General features: G+C 43.1%; 1 protein-coding gene across 1 annotated transcript in view; it reads right to left on the reverse strand.

The window, feature by feature from the left end:
- Positions 1 to 16,835, reverse strand: part of astn1 (astrotactin 1) — a 1,400,536-nt gene that overhangs the window by 1,357,782 nt on the left and 25,919 nt on the right. The gene's annotated exons all lie outside the window — the stretch shown is intronic.

Below are 16,835 nucleotides of genomic sequence, written 5' to 3' on the forward strand. Positions count from 1 at the left end.
TCTTTATTTTCATATTTACTTTTGCTAAGGGACCCATTCAGAAACACAACCATTATAATTTTTACACTTTGGTTAATTTGACGATATACGTATACCATTACTGTGAAGGGTTCAATTTATACCGCAATATGAATTTTAGGTCATATCGACCAGCCCTAGCGTGAAGCTGGTGAAAGTGAGATCCTCCCTGGATGGGGCACCAGTGCATCAGAGGTAACGTCTATAGCAAAGGGTGGTACCCGTTTACAGCTGGTACATAGCCCTATGGAAAGGACTCTGTATGAACTTAGCTGCAAAAGAAAGGGAGTGAGGAATGCAGTGAAAGGTGTCTATGAAAGACACACCATTTCTGCAGAGATTTAAACCACATAAACCCCATGGAAAGGATTTTGTATGACTGCAGAGGAAGCACACACACAGACATGTCTTCCTTCTCTGTCTCGCTCTACACTCAAAATGTCAATAAATGTACTTGATTTAAATGTGTAAATGGTTGCATATGAGCAGAATACATTCAAATATTGTCTTTTTACACAGGAAAATTATGTCAAACTCAATATTAAACTCACAGATTTTTTTTCAGAGTAGAGCATGTTGCTTCAAATTAACTTGTTTATCAATGTCTGTCATTTTGAAAGCCTTGGTCTTGTGGCCACCAAGATCCCGTGCTGCTTTTTAATATTCTACTTAAGAGAGCCATTTGTACCACTGCTTCTCTGTAAGCAGAAACACCAAATGAATCTGGACACTCCCACAGAGTCAGTGCTCTTATGATTTAATGTGGAATGATTATTATCACACTTGTGCTATTATAACACAGATTCACTCTAAAAACATTAATCATGTCCAGGCTATATTAAACAGCATGCAATATTCACACAGCAAGAGAGAAAGTTACAAGTCAGATGCTAGTACTACTACTAAAACACACACACACACACGTGCACAACAAAAAGCCTCAAATGTATGCCAGAACTGCATTTGGCAAGCATCCTATCTACCACAACACTGCTGCAGCATTAGCATAATTCTAACTGTTATTTGTTATCAAGGCAACCATACAATGTGAAAGTGAAATGTTTCTGCTTGCTGAGGAGACACGTACACAAGTGAGCTGTCTCGTTAGTAATGCACAGCCAGTACCTCTTATTTCATGAACCAGGTTGTGTTAGGCAAAAAAAAACAAAAAACACATCAGACCAGATTGAAAGAAATAAATTAAATGATGCAGCTGCTCAAGTGTTTATGTTTGGGTGCTGATGTACTTCTCACATCATTAATGTGCAATTGTGTTGAGCTCCCCAGTGTGAGGTTTCATTAAAAGTTTTTTGTCCTGGAATAGAATGCTACGTATAGGAAATGTCAGATACAAATTCCAACTCATTAACATGCAACGTGAGTCCTCAGAGATGTGTCCTGCTGTGGATTCACCTTAACCTATTTCCCTTTGTCCCATAATAAATTAAGGGATGCTGAAATTAAGCTTTGAAATGAACTATTCAGAGTGCTGAAAGAGCCAGCATGGTCCCTTGACATGAACACTCAATAATACTGCAAACAAAATTAAGGGCCATCATAGAATGATTCCCAATAACTGCTAATTAAAAAACAGACATATAAATTGTCCTGCACATACTAGTGCTTCCTGAACTACAAATGAATTCATCTGCAGCTAATAAATCTTTTTTTGTTTTTTTAGATGAGACCATCTGGTTTACAAATCACTACAGGCTACAGGACATGGGATGTGGCTTAACAACTGCACAGTTTTACCTCAGACTTTGCAAACACTTACTTCTCCAGTAGCTACCGATTGATTTTCACACAAATAACATTTTTACACAATGCTGAAGAGATGCTCTTTATTGTACCGGTTTTGATTCAAATCTTAGAGCCTGAGTTCTTTCTGATGGAAAATATATCTCTTTATGTCCATATTTGTCTTTCACAAAAACTGAAATTAACTTCTTCAAAACTAAGATGGATAAATCTGAAAATGCTTCAACAGGGACAGGATAAATGTAACAATTTCATTATTGTTGCCTCCAACTCTCAAAGAACACATATGTTAAGATAGCCAAACATAGTACAGCTACAGTGTTTACCGTCTTTGACAAACTCAGTGTAGAGGCATTTGAGGTGTGTACAAATCAACTTTGCTATTTATGTGCAGCATAATTTGTGCATCCTTACTCTTTTCTCACAGTAGACTGAGCATCTTTGGACTGTGGACAAAACAAGAGATTTGAATGCATCACTTTGGTCCATGGAAAACGCTGATTAATATTTCACACAATTTTTTAGAGCAAACAACAAATCGATTAATCAATAAAATAACAGGGAGATGAACTGATAATTAAAATAATCATATGTGAAAGCCCTAATATCTTGTATTTCTATGGAGCCAGTAATGTTACTGGACATGCTGTGGCATGACAGGGAGAAAGATATGCTATGGGCCTGTCATATTGTTTCTGCAAACAACACATGGTACAAGTACACCATGCTACATTTTAATTTGTTTGCCATTTTGAACACAAAAAGTAATTCAGTATGCTGACAGCCCTGTTTCCACTGAGCGGCCCGAGTCTGGCATGGCCTGCATTTCCACCTCCAGCAGAATCCTTTTGTTTGGTAGGCGGAGCATGTAGACGTTGACATACACCGCGTGGCCTCAACCCCTCCACACGGAGGGCAAACAGAGTAATTTAACATTGTTTTAATTTAATTTTATTTTATTTTTGTCTTGGTGAATCATTAGATTAATTTTCATTGTGTGCAAAATGCTGAAGAATCGACTAATGTCTGTGGTAAATGCTAACGTGAATGAATGAGGCGATGTGACTCAACTTTTAAAATACTTGTACGTTATTTTTTATTTATTTTTAATTTTTTTTATTATAACAGCTTGGGACTCCGACGAGGGCGGTCGCATCTTCTCCACTCTCCCTTATCTCTCTCCCTTTAACCTTCAAGTCCCTACTTCACCAGACTGTGAATTCCTCGAAACTATATTGGATTCTGGATCTGTTGGACTACTATTGGATTAACCATGGAATTGATCAGCTGGTCTCTGAATGCTATTGACACCATTTTTTTCTACAAGAAGATTTATTCATTTTTGGTCTCATGGCAGCAGGGCTGGTACTTTTTGGCTTATGTGCTGCCCTGATCTACCGGAAAATTAGCAAAATGGCGGCATCAAGAACCAAGGGCCCTCGCTTGTCCGTCATGATTAACGAGGTTGGCAAGGCAGTGCATTCTCAGATGGCATTGACTCTTGAACTCAGACGCAAATTGGATGACACCTTGGAGATGATGCGTGCCTTGCAGTTGAAGCTGAAGGTTTCGGAGGCCGGTGAATATTCTTAATTCATAATTGGGAATTTTCTAAATTCATAATTGGGATTTGGCTGTTCAAGTGGAACCGTTAAAAAGTGTTTTTCACTGCTCAGCTACAACACTCCAGGCTTATCTAGCCTCAAGGACAAATTGCCCACTGTTTACCTCCAGAGGAATTTATTCAGGCCTTGTGTTGTGTGGGCCGCTGAAGAGGAGGTACTGCTGGCCCACCACCACCAGAGGGCGCCCTGCCTGGAGTGCGGGCTCCAGGCACCAGAGGGCGCTGCCGCCTCACAGGAGCAGCCGGGGTGACAGCTGTCGCTTATCACCGACGACAGCTGTCATCAATCATCGGATCTACAGTGGTATATCAGCAAGACGGCATGTCCACCTCATTGCCGAGATATCGTTCTACCTGAAAGGTAATATCCTCAGCCTGACTGCTTGATAGAAAGCCTTTTTGTGATTTTTGTGAGTGATAACAGACTTTTTCTCCAACGAGAGGTGGAGGTAGCTTCCCTGCCGTGCAGATTGCTGGGTGCAGACGCACCCACATTTAACTGTGTTTTTGTTCCTCGCCAGCAGTACCAGGTCCGACACGCGGAGGCAGTGGCCACCTGGGAGTTCGGGACTTGGCGGCTCCAGTATTCCCGGGGTCTGGTGGCGGAGGAAATCGTGTGGTTCCGGTTCTGCTTTGGACAGGCGTCTCCTATCCTCGAGCCTGCCCACACGACACCTTGTAATTTGGCCTTTGATCTATTGTGTGATCTGTTGTGTTTGTTGTGCACGTTCGCAACAGTAAAGTGTTGTTATTTGACCTATTCCATTGTCCGTTCATTTGCGCCCCCTGTTGTGGGTCCGTGTACTTACACTTTCCCAACACCTTGGTGAGATTATTCAGCTCCATTCTTATCTCAACCCACAAAAACAATAAACTGACAGACTTACACATGGACTGAAGCATGCTCCAGCTTTTCCCTTTCACCTCCCTTCCTGCCTCCCCCCAGCAGGCCCCCTTTCTTTCCAAGCTGGCAGGCGGCGTGACTCCAGTTGCAGCGGCTACCACACACTCACATCGCCTCGATTTGGAAAACGGACTGTTCAAGTTCAGTGCACGTAAACAGTGTCAAATGTATATGTGTTGTCTTAATTCTGATGTGTGCCATTATTACAGTAAACAAGTAATAATTGTGGATTAATTGCTGTTTGTCTGTGGAATGTGAGTGTGGCAATCTCATTGTTGTAATGACAATGATAACAAAGCTATCCATCCATCCATTTTTCTTGGTGTGGCACAAAGCACCAGCGTTCTCTGGTTGAGGCTGAGAAATGCACCAGGAGAAGACAAACACAGAGGAACTTCTTATAAAACACTACTTTCTTCAGGCACAACAAGGAAATAAAGTATTTTTAGAGGTCTTTTTTACAAAATAAGGAACCTTTATGTGGATACCGTCCTGCGCACTGGCATGGACTCCCAAAATTTCCTGTATGATTTCCTGTATTGTCTATTGTGTTGGTAACATGGCCCAAGCACAGGGTCACCCCTTTGAGTCCAGTCTACTTGAGGTTTCTTCCTCAAATCATCAGAGGGAGTTTTTCCTTACCACTGTCGCCTGAGTGCTTGCTCTAGGGGTTGGTTAGATGTTACTTGTGTGAAGCAACTTGAGGCAGCTTTGTTGTGATTTGGTGCTATATAAATTAAATACATTGAATTGATACATTTTTGTCAGGCTGTGATGATGAATCTGACTGAAACAACGCAACAGGTAAGATTAAGACTTTATATTTACTCAGTGTGTGAATGGCTTAAATATTTGAAACTGTCTGAACTGTTCGCATGAGGATTGCAGCTTTCAGTTGTTGAGCCTTTCAATTGTCAGCATCAATGGATGCATTTAGACTTATGAGTAACATGTGTCAACAATCGCATGACTCACCTATAACTTATGGCCCGCATATATGGGACATATGAGACTTCACTGGCATGCATCGAAAATATTATGCACGCCAAAGCTTTTGGCAATGAACTCGCTGTACTATGATGTATGCCAATGTGCTTTTACAACCCCAATTCCAATGATGTTGGGACATTGTGTAAAATGTAAATAAAAACAGAATACAATGATTTGCAAATCCTCTTCAACCTATATTCAATTGAATACACCACAAAGACAAGATTTTTTTTTTTTTTTTTTTTGCCAGCTTGCACTCGACCGAGATGGACGCACTTTTCTCCTCTCCCTCCCTCCTTATCTTTCCTGCTTCTGTGGCATGTTGTCTGTGAGGCTGCAGCTTTGCTCTTCTGGAAACGACAAAAATGGATCTGTTAAAGTGGTCTCTGAACGCAATTGACACTATTTTTTCTACAAGACATTCGGGAGCGGAGGACCCGACCTGTCCTGCTGGGACGCATGTGATGGCTTACGTGATGGACTTGTGGAGGAGATGGCAGGTCATGTGCCTTTACATGCTTTCTGTGGAGGACGTCGAAGATGTGTACATATTCGGCTTGGTGGTGACCGGCTTTCTGATGTGTGGTGCGGGCACTCTGCTGGTTTACCGGAAAATCAAGAAAGTGGAAGCAGCTTTGATTGGTCCTTCCAGGCTGCCCTATATGATTGATTCGATTGGGAAGGCAGTGGCTGCGCAGTCGGCGGGGGTTAACCGCGCGTTGGAAAACATCTCGAGCAAGATCGCAGCCCTGGAAACCCGCTATGACCGTCTGTGAAGACCACATTCTACATTCAGATGCATTGAGAGCCACTCTGTTCTCAGAACTGTGGAATCTTTCAGGCGTCTGTTAATCTGGCTATTCATTTGGCTTCCCCAAATACAGCTGCACTTCAAGGTCGCTGTGATAAAAACCTCCTCAGAAGATCAACACTTAAGCCTCCCCCCTCCCCTCAGCTTCTCCAGCTCTGACGTGAACTGTGTTAGAACTGTCCAGGACTTCTCAGACTGCGCAGGGCTGTTCCCTCCCCCCTCCAGGACTGTCGGACAAGGCCGTTGACAGCGCTGAACAGGCTGCCTTCCGGAGTGTTCTGATAAACTGGTCCTTTCAAATCTCGGTTGTCGTCCCGTGTCCTTGTTTTGTCTCTGTGATTATTGTTTTTCTGTGCTGATGGGAATTTTTTTTTCCTCATTGCCGCTGTGTAATGCAGCAGCTATGAGGGTTTTTTTTCTTCTCCTTTTCCCTCGTGTTTTGCTTTCATATATATGTTTTATGTACCGGGCCGGCCTATGTGTTGTGTGTTGTGTGTGTTGTTTGTTATGGGTCGGTGTTGGTTTGCTCAGCCCTGCTGTTGACCAAGGCAGGGATGTACATCTGGAGCTGGTCCCCGGGCGCATAATGGCGACTTCTGCTCCTACTGGCAAATAGGATGGGTTAAATGCAGTAGCCACATTTCATTGTGCAGGGAAGATGTTCTTCTGTACTGTGCATATGACAATAAAATTTCTTTGAATCTTTGAATATTTAATGTTCAAACTAATAAACTTTGTTTTTGTGCATATATTTGCTCATTTTGAAATGGATGCCTGCAACACACTTCAAAAAAGCTTGGACAGTGGTATGTTTACCACTGCGTTACATCACCTTTCCTTATAACAACACTCAATAAGCATTTGGGAACTGAGGACACTAATTGTTGAAACTTTGCAGGTGGAATTCTTTCCTATTTTTGCTTGATGTATGACTTCAGTTGTTCAACAGTCTGGGGTCTCCGTTGTATTTTGCGCTTCATAATGTGCCACACATTTTCAGTGGGTGACAGGTCTGGACTGCAGACAGGCCAGTCTAGTACCTGCCCTCTTTTACTACGAAGCCATGCTGTTGTAACACGTGCAGAATGTGGGTTGGCATTGTCTTGCTGAAATAAGCAGGGCCATCTCTGAAAAAGACGTTGCTTGGATGGCAGAATGTGTTGCTCCAAAACCTGGATGTACCTTTCAGTATTGATGGTGCCATAACAGATGTATAAGTTGCTCATGCCATGGCCACTAACACACCCCCATATCATCACAGATGCTGGCTTTTGAACTTTGTGCTGGAAACAATCTGGATGGTCTTTCTCCTCTTTTGTCCAGAGCACATTATGTCCATGATTTCCAAAAACAATCTGAAATGTGAACTCATCAGACCACAGCACACTTGTCCACTTTGTGTCTGTTCATTTCAAATGAGCTTTGGCCCAGAGAAGGTGACGGCATTTCTGGATGTTGTTGATGTATGGCTTTCACTTTGCATGATAGAGTTTTATCTTGCACTTGTAGATGTAGTGACAAACTGCGCTAACTGACAATGGTTTTCTGAAGTGTTCCTGAGCCCATGCGGTAAGATCCTTTACACAGTGATGTTCGTTTATAATGCAGTGCCACCTGAGGGATCGAAGGTCATGGGCATTCAATGTTGGTTTTCGGCTTTGCCTCTTATGTGTAGAAAGTTCTCCAGATTCTCTGAATCTTCTGATTATATTATGGACTGTAGATGATTGAATCCCTAAATTCCTTGCAATTGAACATTGTGAAACATTGTTCTTAAACTGTTGGACTATTTTTTTTCACGCAGTTGTTCACAAAGTGGTGATCCATCTTTGCTTGTAAACAGCTGAGCCTTTTGGGGATGCTCCTTTTATACCCAATCATGACACTCAAACAGGTGTTCTTTGAGCATTCATCAACTGTCCCAGTCTTTTGTTGCCCTGTCCCAACTTTTTTGAAACGTGTTGCAGACATCCATTTCAAAATGAGCAAATATTTGCACAAAACAATAAAGTTCATCAGTTTGAACATTAAATATCAAATTTCAAATCAAATTTATTAATTTATATAGCGCCAATTCACGACAAAATCGTCTCAAGGCGCTTCACAGCATAAAAAAACAATTAAAAATGTAAAACACAATAAAAACAACCATAAAAGAAAGACAGCAGTAAAAGAATACAAGATTAAAAACACATCATAACACTAATGATAAAACAGGGAAAATAAATGAGTCTTTAAACATTATTTAAAGGTCTCCACAGTGTCCGACTGCCGAATGTGTGCCGGCAGATCGTTCCACAGAGCTGGGGCACGAAAGGAAAAAGCTCTGTGACCAGCAGACTTTTTATTCACCCTGGGAACACACAGAAGTCCTGCACCCTGAGAACGCAGGGCCCGAGCTGGTACATAGGGGCTTATCAAGTCAGCCAGATAGGGAGGTGCAAGTCCATGAACAATTTTATAAACTAAAATCAGTACTTTAAAATCCGATCTTGCAGAAACAGGAAGCCAGTGCAGGGATGCCAAGATTGGCATAATGTGGTCAAACTTTCTGCTCCGTGTCAAAAGTCTGGCAGCAGCATTCTGAACCAATTGAAGACCCCTGATCCTGGACTGTGGTAAGCCAGAGAATAGAGCATTACAACAGTCCAATCTAGAAGAGACAAACGCATGAATCAAAGTCTCAGCATCAGCCATAGACAGAATAGGACGAATCCTCGCTATATTTCGCAAATGGAAGAAGGCAGTCCTTGTAATGTCTCTAATGTGGAGATCAAAGGACAACGCAAGATCAAAAATTACTCCAAGGTTCCTCACTTTATCTGTATGATGTATAACACACGGACCTAAGCTAAATGCTAGCTGATCAAATTGATGCCGATATCTCGCTGGACCAAAAACCATAATTTCAGTCTTATCAGAATTTAAAAGTAGGATGTTACTAGACATCCAACTTCTTACTGATGCAAGACAATTTTCCAAGGATTTTATGTGAGTAAGATTACCAGCAGTTATTGGCATATACAATTGAGTGTCATCAGCATAGCAATGAAAGGGAATCCCAAAACGCCGCAATATATTCCAGAGGGGTGCTACATAAAGAGAAAAAAGCAAGGGGCCCAAAACGGATCCCTGAGGAACCCCAAACTTCATGTCTCTACGATCGGAGGAGGTTCCATTACACAATACACAGCAGGAACGACTGGACAGGTACGACGTCAACCATGCAAGAGCAGTTCCAGTAATCCCAAAGTGATTCTCCAGCCTATTGAGTAGAATATGGTAATCCACAGTGTCAAATGCAGCACTAAGATCCAGCAGCACCAGGACCGTAGTGATATCCGAGTCCATTACTCGCAAAAGGTCATTCACTACTTTAGTAAGTGCTGTCTCTGTGGAGTGAAATTTTCTAAAAGCAGACTGCAGTGGCTCAAAAAGATTATTCTCAGTGAGGTAGTCCACGAGCTGTCGCGAGACCACTTTTTCCAGGATTTTAAAACAAAATGACAGATTTGATATTGGTCTATAATTCTTCAATACACTAGGGTCGAGATTAGATTTTTTAAGTAATGGTTTGATCACTGCAGACTTAAAACACTTAGGAACAGATCCAGAAGTTAATGAGAGATTTATAATTTCCAGCACAGTTGGTCCAAGAATGGGCCACAGGTCCTTAAACAGTTTTGTTGGTATAGGATCAATTAAACAGGTTGTGCTTTTAGTAGACGTCACGAGAAATATCTTGTCTTTGTGGTGTATTCAATTGAATATAGGTTGAACAGGATTTTCAAATCATTGTATTCTGTTTTTATTTACATTTTACACAAAGACCCAACTTCAGTGGAATCGGGGTTGTAACTTATACAAAACTTACCAATAATTTATCAGACATATGCCAGCGTATTCAGTGTATTTTAATACATTAGCACAGTGGCGGTTCTCCACTGAATTACTCCCCAGGCAACACTCCGTCCGAGCCCCCCACCAACCCCCATAATAAAACCAAAAATTTTGCAAAACAGCCAGTTTTTTTTATTATTATTATTAAATTATTAATGTTTTACAAGTGCCCCTGAAATTGCAATTCAAATTGACATCAAAAGCATGCAGCCTACAATATTACTCCAAAACAAAACATCAATGAACTGTAAGTTTGAATAAACATGTCTTACATTTGACTTTAGTAATCTGTCTTTCAGGAAGGAACAATTAGCTCTTTTATTAAGGTACATATTTGTCTCAACATTTAGCTACACATTTAGCTGGATGTTTGCACATACTGGGCTAAATGTGTAAATACTTTGCATAAACTAATTTGCAAAAGTTTTAAGTTTGACAGAAATTTGATCATGTAGTGTTTGCCTTTTTTCCCCCCAATTTTTGGTCTTCATCTGTGGATCAAACAAAAATCTAAACTGAAATGTTACTAGCATTCCCATGCCAATTAAATCAAATGTGATTATTTTTCTCCATTAAACAAACAGTTAATTATGATGATAAGCCTAAATTTAAATTTCATTATCATTGTTATTATTACTGTTATTATTTTGTCAGTGTATATGACAACAAAAACAGTTGCCAGCTGCTCGAAAATTATTATACACACTCATGCAGGCACAGAAAAAAGGGTCAGATTCAGTCACTTCAGCTCATAATGTGAACACAGCATAGGTTCTAAGCCATCTTTACAAATAGGCAGGCTGTCCTTTTTGCAAACATTTTAAAATAAAATCAAATGAAATAAAATCAAACTTTTTTCCACAAGTGGGCAGATTCAAACCTGTTTTTTTACACTCTGCTTTCAAATGCCTTTTATTTCATAAACTGGCTGCCTCCCTCATTTGCTGCCTGATCCGCAGAGAAATGTGGTGCGCACAGCTCAGGGTAAAGATGAATCCTCTTGGTGTGCAGCAGGACATGTCACACAATTCAGAAAAACGTGCAGGAATTATAGACCTGTATTTATAATTTTGTGAATGAGAGTGTTATTTGGAAGAAAGTCGAGGTGTAACTGACTTCACCCCACAAACCACCTCCCTACCCCTCCACTTGTCCCTCCCATTAGAGAAACCCAGAGGTGAACTGTCCTCTGCGTGCAGCGCACCCCTCCCATTTCATTCACCATCTCACTGCTTCAGCAAGCAGGGGTGCCTGCAGCTGCCTGCAGGGGGCAGCAATTTGTCAATTGTACACACACTGACAAGAAAACCATTTTGCGGTGGAGATAATTTTTTTTAAGTGCTCGTCCCCACGGTGCCGCCCCTCCATAAATGCCACCCAGGGTGATGGCCCGCATGGCCCATATCAAAAACCGCCACGCATTAGCATATATGCAGGCATCAAGGTGTGTGACAGGGCCATAAACTCAAACTGAAAACCAGGGGAAGGAGCTGCCATCTTGTCTGCAAACACAGATAAAGCACTACAAGGAGGGTAACATTAGGAATTTACATCAGGCCACGGAGCAGGTGATTAGAGACCCTGCAAGGTTTATGACAAAGGAGGGTGTGGAATCCATGAGCTTAGAAGGGAAATCAGTGCAGAAAATCCACTATGGTGATAACGCAGTTTAACTGCCATGGAGGGAAATTCAACAAGTTGAGACTGTGTCCATAAAAAATCATGAAGGGATATGCTTTGCAAACTTAGTACCCATTACTACATTGGATGATGTTGAAATTGAGGATGGCCTGCTGACTGTTCCAGCAATATCAAAGATTTCCTGTCTTCTACCTACAACTTGCGTGGAATGTCTGAAACCTAAACCTACTTCCAGACATCTTATATATGCTACTCTGGAACCACCCTAAACCCAAACAGTCCAACCATCAACCCCACTGAGGTCCACGGACTGGGTATCATTAACATAAGATCACTGTCCTCAAAATCATTGTTGACTAATGATCTAATTATGGATCATCATTTACATATCATTGGGTTATATGAAACCTGGCTTAAACCTGCAGCTGTCCTCCCCTTAAATGAGGCCTGCCCACCGGAGTACACATTTAGTCATGTCCCTCATGATGCAAAGCACGGCGGGGGTGTTGCTCTTATTTATAAATCAAGGCTTAGCTTATTAGCTGTTGGGGTCTCATTTAAGCATTTGATTCTCCACTCTGCCCACAATGCTATCTATTGCCATGGTCAGAAGAATAAAAATCAGCCATATTAATTTGTCATTATATATAGGCCCCCTGACGCACACTCTGAATTCTTAGATGAATTTGGTGTGTTCATCTCGAACTTGTCAATGAGTGCAGATAACATTCTGATTATTGGTGACTAACATTCATATAAATTAGCCTTCTGATCCCCTCTGCAAATCATTTACGGAAATTGTGGCATTAGGATTTCAGCTATGCATTCAGGACTTGATGCACATTAGTGGAAATATCCTGGATTTTCAGAATCACAATCGCCTTTATTGTCATTGTAATTTACATTGCAACGAGATTTGAGTGCAACTCCAAAAGGTGCTTTTCTGAGGTGCGAGTAATTGTTAGCCAAATAAAAGATAATGAAATTTAACAAAATAAATTATTTAAATATATGTACAACTAAAATAAAATGTGAATGTTCTCACACGTGCTATTACTGTCACAAATACTGACATCTTCTCCTTCCAAGATGGCGCCACGTGAAGGCGCCCTGGTATTCTGGTGCTCCCTGTTTTGTCTGTTTTTGTGCGTGAATCGTGTGTCATCGTGCCCCTACACCCGCGAGGAGCTTCTAAACATCAAATCATCAACACCCACGGACATTACGCCAGTTTTTTTAGTGCCTGCAGCTGAACTGGTTCACTTTTGGCCAAAAAAGTGAGACGACAGCGGAGAGGGAAACGCGCTGGAGCGCTCGTGCGCCTCAGACGAAGGGGCACGCACACGCCCCTACCTGGGATATTTCTCTCCAACGTCCGCTCACTCCACAACAAGATGGATGAGCTGGCACTGCTGATGAAGAAGAATAGAGATTTCTCCTCATGTTGTGTACTGTGCTTCACGGAGACGTGGTTAAATGCACAGACACCGGACTGCGCGCTCCAACTAGAGGGATTCCAACTCCTCCGCGCAGACAGAGACCGAGCACTCTCTGGTGGAAAAACTAGAGGGGGAGGACTCTGCTTCTATATCAACAACGCCTGGTGCTCCGATGTGACTGTGATCTCCCTACACTGCTGTCCCTCTCTGGAATATCTCCTCATAAACTGCAGACCGTTCTACTCTCCACGTGAGAGTAACTCTCTCATACTTTGCTCTGTGTATATTCCACCGAGCGCAGACGTGCACGAGGTGGAGCGCGCGCTCGCGGATCAGATTATGAGCGTGGAGAGAGACTTTCCGGACTTTCTTGTTATAATTCTCGGTGATTTTAACAAAGGGAATCTCAGTCAGGAATTACCAAAATACAAACAGTTTGTTAAATGCCCGACCAGAGAAGGGAGCACGTTAGATCATTGTTACACGACAGTGAGCGGCGCCTACCACGCGGTGGCCCGTGCAGCTTTGGGACTCTCAGATCACGTGATGGTCCACTTGATCCCCATGTACAGACAGAGACTTAAACTCTCTAAACCTGTTGTGAGGACGTCTAAAGTGTGGCGCAATGAAGCTGTAGAGGAGCTACGTGCATGCTTGGCCACCACGGATTGGGATATGTTTGAGGCTTCAACAGACAGTCTAGATGACTACATGGACACTGTGACGTCATATATTCATTTCTGTGAAGACAGCATCATCCCACAGCGTACCAGGGTGAGATATAACAATGACAAGCCCTGGTTCACACCTAAACTCCAGCAGCTCCGTCAGCAGAAAGAGGTGGCTTTCAGAGAAGGAGACAGAGACAGCTATAGAGGTGCAAAGTACAGATTTAGGAAGGAGGTGGCAAAGGCTAAATCCATGTACAGTTCACGTCTGCAGCAAAGGTTCTCTGCCAACGACGGCCTCTGTGTGGAGGGGGTTGAAAGAGATCACCAACTACAAGGCCAAAGCACCTCGTTCTATTGACGACCTCAAGCTGGCCAACGGCCTGAATGTCTTCTATTCACGCTTTGAAGATAAGGACTCACACCTTCCCACCCCCCACACAACTGGATATTCAAACACTCTGGATCTCCCTCCTCTCACTGCTGCCCTCCCCACTCCCCCTGTTGCCCTCTCGGTCCAAGAGGAGGACGTGAGGAGACATTTCAAAAGGCTGAATCCACGTAAGGCCCCGGGCCCAGACTGTGTCTCTCCTGCCACCCTGAGACACTGTGCTGATGAGCTGGCCCCAGTCTTCACGGGGATCTTCAACACCTCCCTGGAGTCATGCCATGTTCCAGTCTGTTTCAAGTCCTCAATCATAGTTCCAGTCCCCAAGAAACCACGCATCACTGGACTTAATGACTACAGGCCTGTGGCTCTCACGCCTGTAGTCATGAAGACCTTCGAACGCCTGGTTTTATCCCACCTGAAGTCCATCACCGACCCCCTCCTGGACCCCCTGCAGTTTGCCTACAGAGCCAACAGGTCTGTAGATGACGCCATAAACCTGACCCTGCACTCCATCCTGCAGCACCTGGACTCCCCAGGAACCTACGCTAGGATCCTGTTTGTGGACTTCAGCTCTGCATTCAACACCATCCTTCCAGCTTTGCTCCAGGACAAGCTTTCTCTGCTCCATGTGCCCAACTTCACCTGCAGGTGGATCACAGACTTCCTGACGGACCGGAGTCAGCGCGTGAGGCTGGTAAAAAATGTCTCGAACACTCGGGTTCTCAGCACAGGATCTCCACAGGGCTGTGTCCTTTCCCCTCTGCTCTTCTCCCTCTACACTAACTGCTGCACCTCCAGCCACGACTCTGTAAAGCTCATCAAGTTTGCGGACGACACCACCCTCATCGGACTCATTTTGGATGGGGAATGAGTCTGCCTACAGGAGGGAGGTGGACCGGCTGCTGACCTGGTGCAGCAGCAACAACTTGGAGCTCAATGCCCAGAAAACAGTGGAGATGATCATGGACTTCAGGAAAGCCACATCCCCCCGCCCTCCCTCGCCCTCACCAACAGCCCCATCACCACTGTGGTCTGTCACTGCTTCCTCGGTACCACCATCACCCAGGACCTCAAGTGGGAGTCGACCATCAGCTCCCTCATCAAGAAGGCCCAGCAGAGGATGTACTTCCTGTGGCAGCTGAAGAAGGCCAAGCTGCCTGTCCAGCTGATGGTGCAGTTCTACACGGCCATCATCGAGTCCATCCTCTGCTCCTCCATCATGGTGTGGTATGCCGGGGCCACAGCCAGGGACAGACACAGACTGCAGTGCATTGTGGCCTCTGCTGAGAAGGTGATGGGCTGTAGCCTTCCATCTCTCCACGACCTGCACGTCTCCAGGACTCTGGGCCGAGCAGGTCGGATCACAGCTGACCCGTCTCACCCTGCAAACGGTCTGTTCAAACCACTCCCCTCGGGCAGGAGGCTACGGTCCATCCGGACCAGAACCTCCCGCCATAAGAACAGTTTCTTCCCCTCTGTCGTTAGACTCATGAACTCCTCATAACTCAGTCACTTTAAGCTTAACTCTGTCACTTTATCATTTTATCACGTGTCACTTTAGACAGTGTACTTTGGTTTTTAATTGCACTCCTCCCTCTGCACTGTTTTTTCTGTTTCTCTGTTTTTCTGTTGCACACAGCCTTTCGTATTTCTTTTTTTATCTTATATTTTATCTTATTTTTACACATGTTATATTTTATCTTAGCATTTTATCTCTTCTTAATGTTGCACCATTGTACCGAAGCAAATTCCTAGTCTGTGAATCCTGTTCACTGGCAATGGCAATAAACTTCTTCTGATTCTGATTCTGATCATGCCTCTTGCTTCAGTGGTCTCTGATCACTCACTTATTAGGTTTACAGTTTTGCTGCCATGTTTAGTAGAACAACCACCTTATTTATCACTACAGTGATGCATCAACTCCTAAACTACAACTGAACTCGAAGCTGTACTGCCTGATTGCTTCAAGTTTGGAAAATGCCCAATAAGTAGACAGTCTTGTGGATAGTTTAAACTCAGTGCTCAAAACTTCACTTGGCACCTTTGTTAAAACCACGCCCCCCAAAACACAGCCACCTTGGTTCAATGACTACTTGTGTGACCTCAAGCATGAGGCTCGACATCTGTAACAGATATGGCATTGTTTAAAATTAGAGGTATTCCACCTTGAGTGGTGTGATGCTATCTTAGACTATAAGCATGCACTACTGGCTACAAAGCGGACCTATTACTCTGATTTGATCAATTAAAGCAAGCATAACTCAAAGTTGTTGTTTGACAGGGTGACAACACTTAAACATGGACAACAACCTGTAGTTCACTCTCCTTATACAGCACAAGATTTCCTGGATTACTTTGAGAAGAAAATAGAAGACATTAGGTTGAGCATATCCCAGCATGCCTTAACCCAGCCATTACACCCTGCTATTGAGGTGGGTGCCATTACTGAGGTATTACCTAGATTTACAGAATTTGATAGTAATGTCTACAAAAAAAGCACAACCTGCTTATTTGATCCTATGCCAACAAAACTGTTTAAGGACCTGTGACCACTCTTGGGCCAACTGTGCTGGAAATTATTAATCCCTCATTAACTTCTGGATCTGTTCCTAAATGTTTCAAATCTGCAGTGATTAAACCATGACTTAAGAAATCTAACCCTAGTGTATTGAAAAACTATAGGCCGAT

Source organism: Thalassophryne amazonica, chromosome 12, assembly GCF_902500255.1.
Source record: "Thalassophryne amazonica chromosome 12, fThaAma1.1, whole genome shotgun sequence".
Taxonomy (NCBI): domain Eukaryota; kingdom Metazoa; phylum Chordata; class Actinopteri; order Batrachoidiformes; family Batrachoididae; genus Thalassophryne; species Thalassophryne amazonica.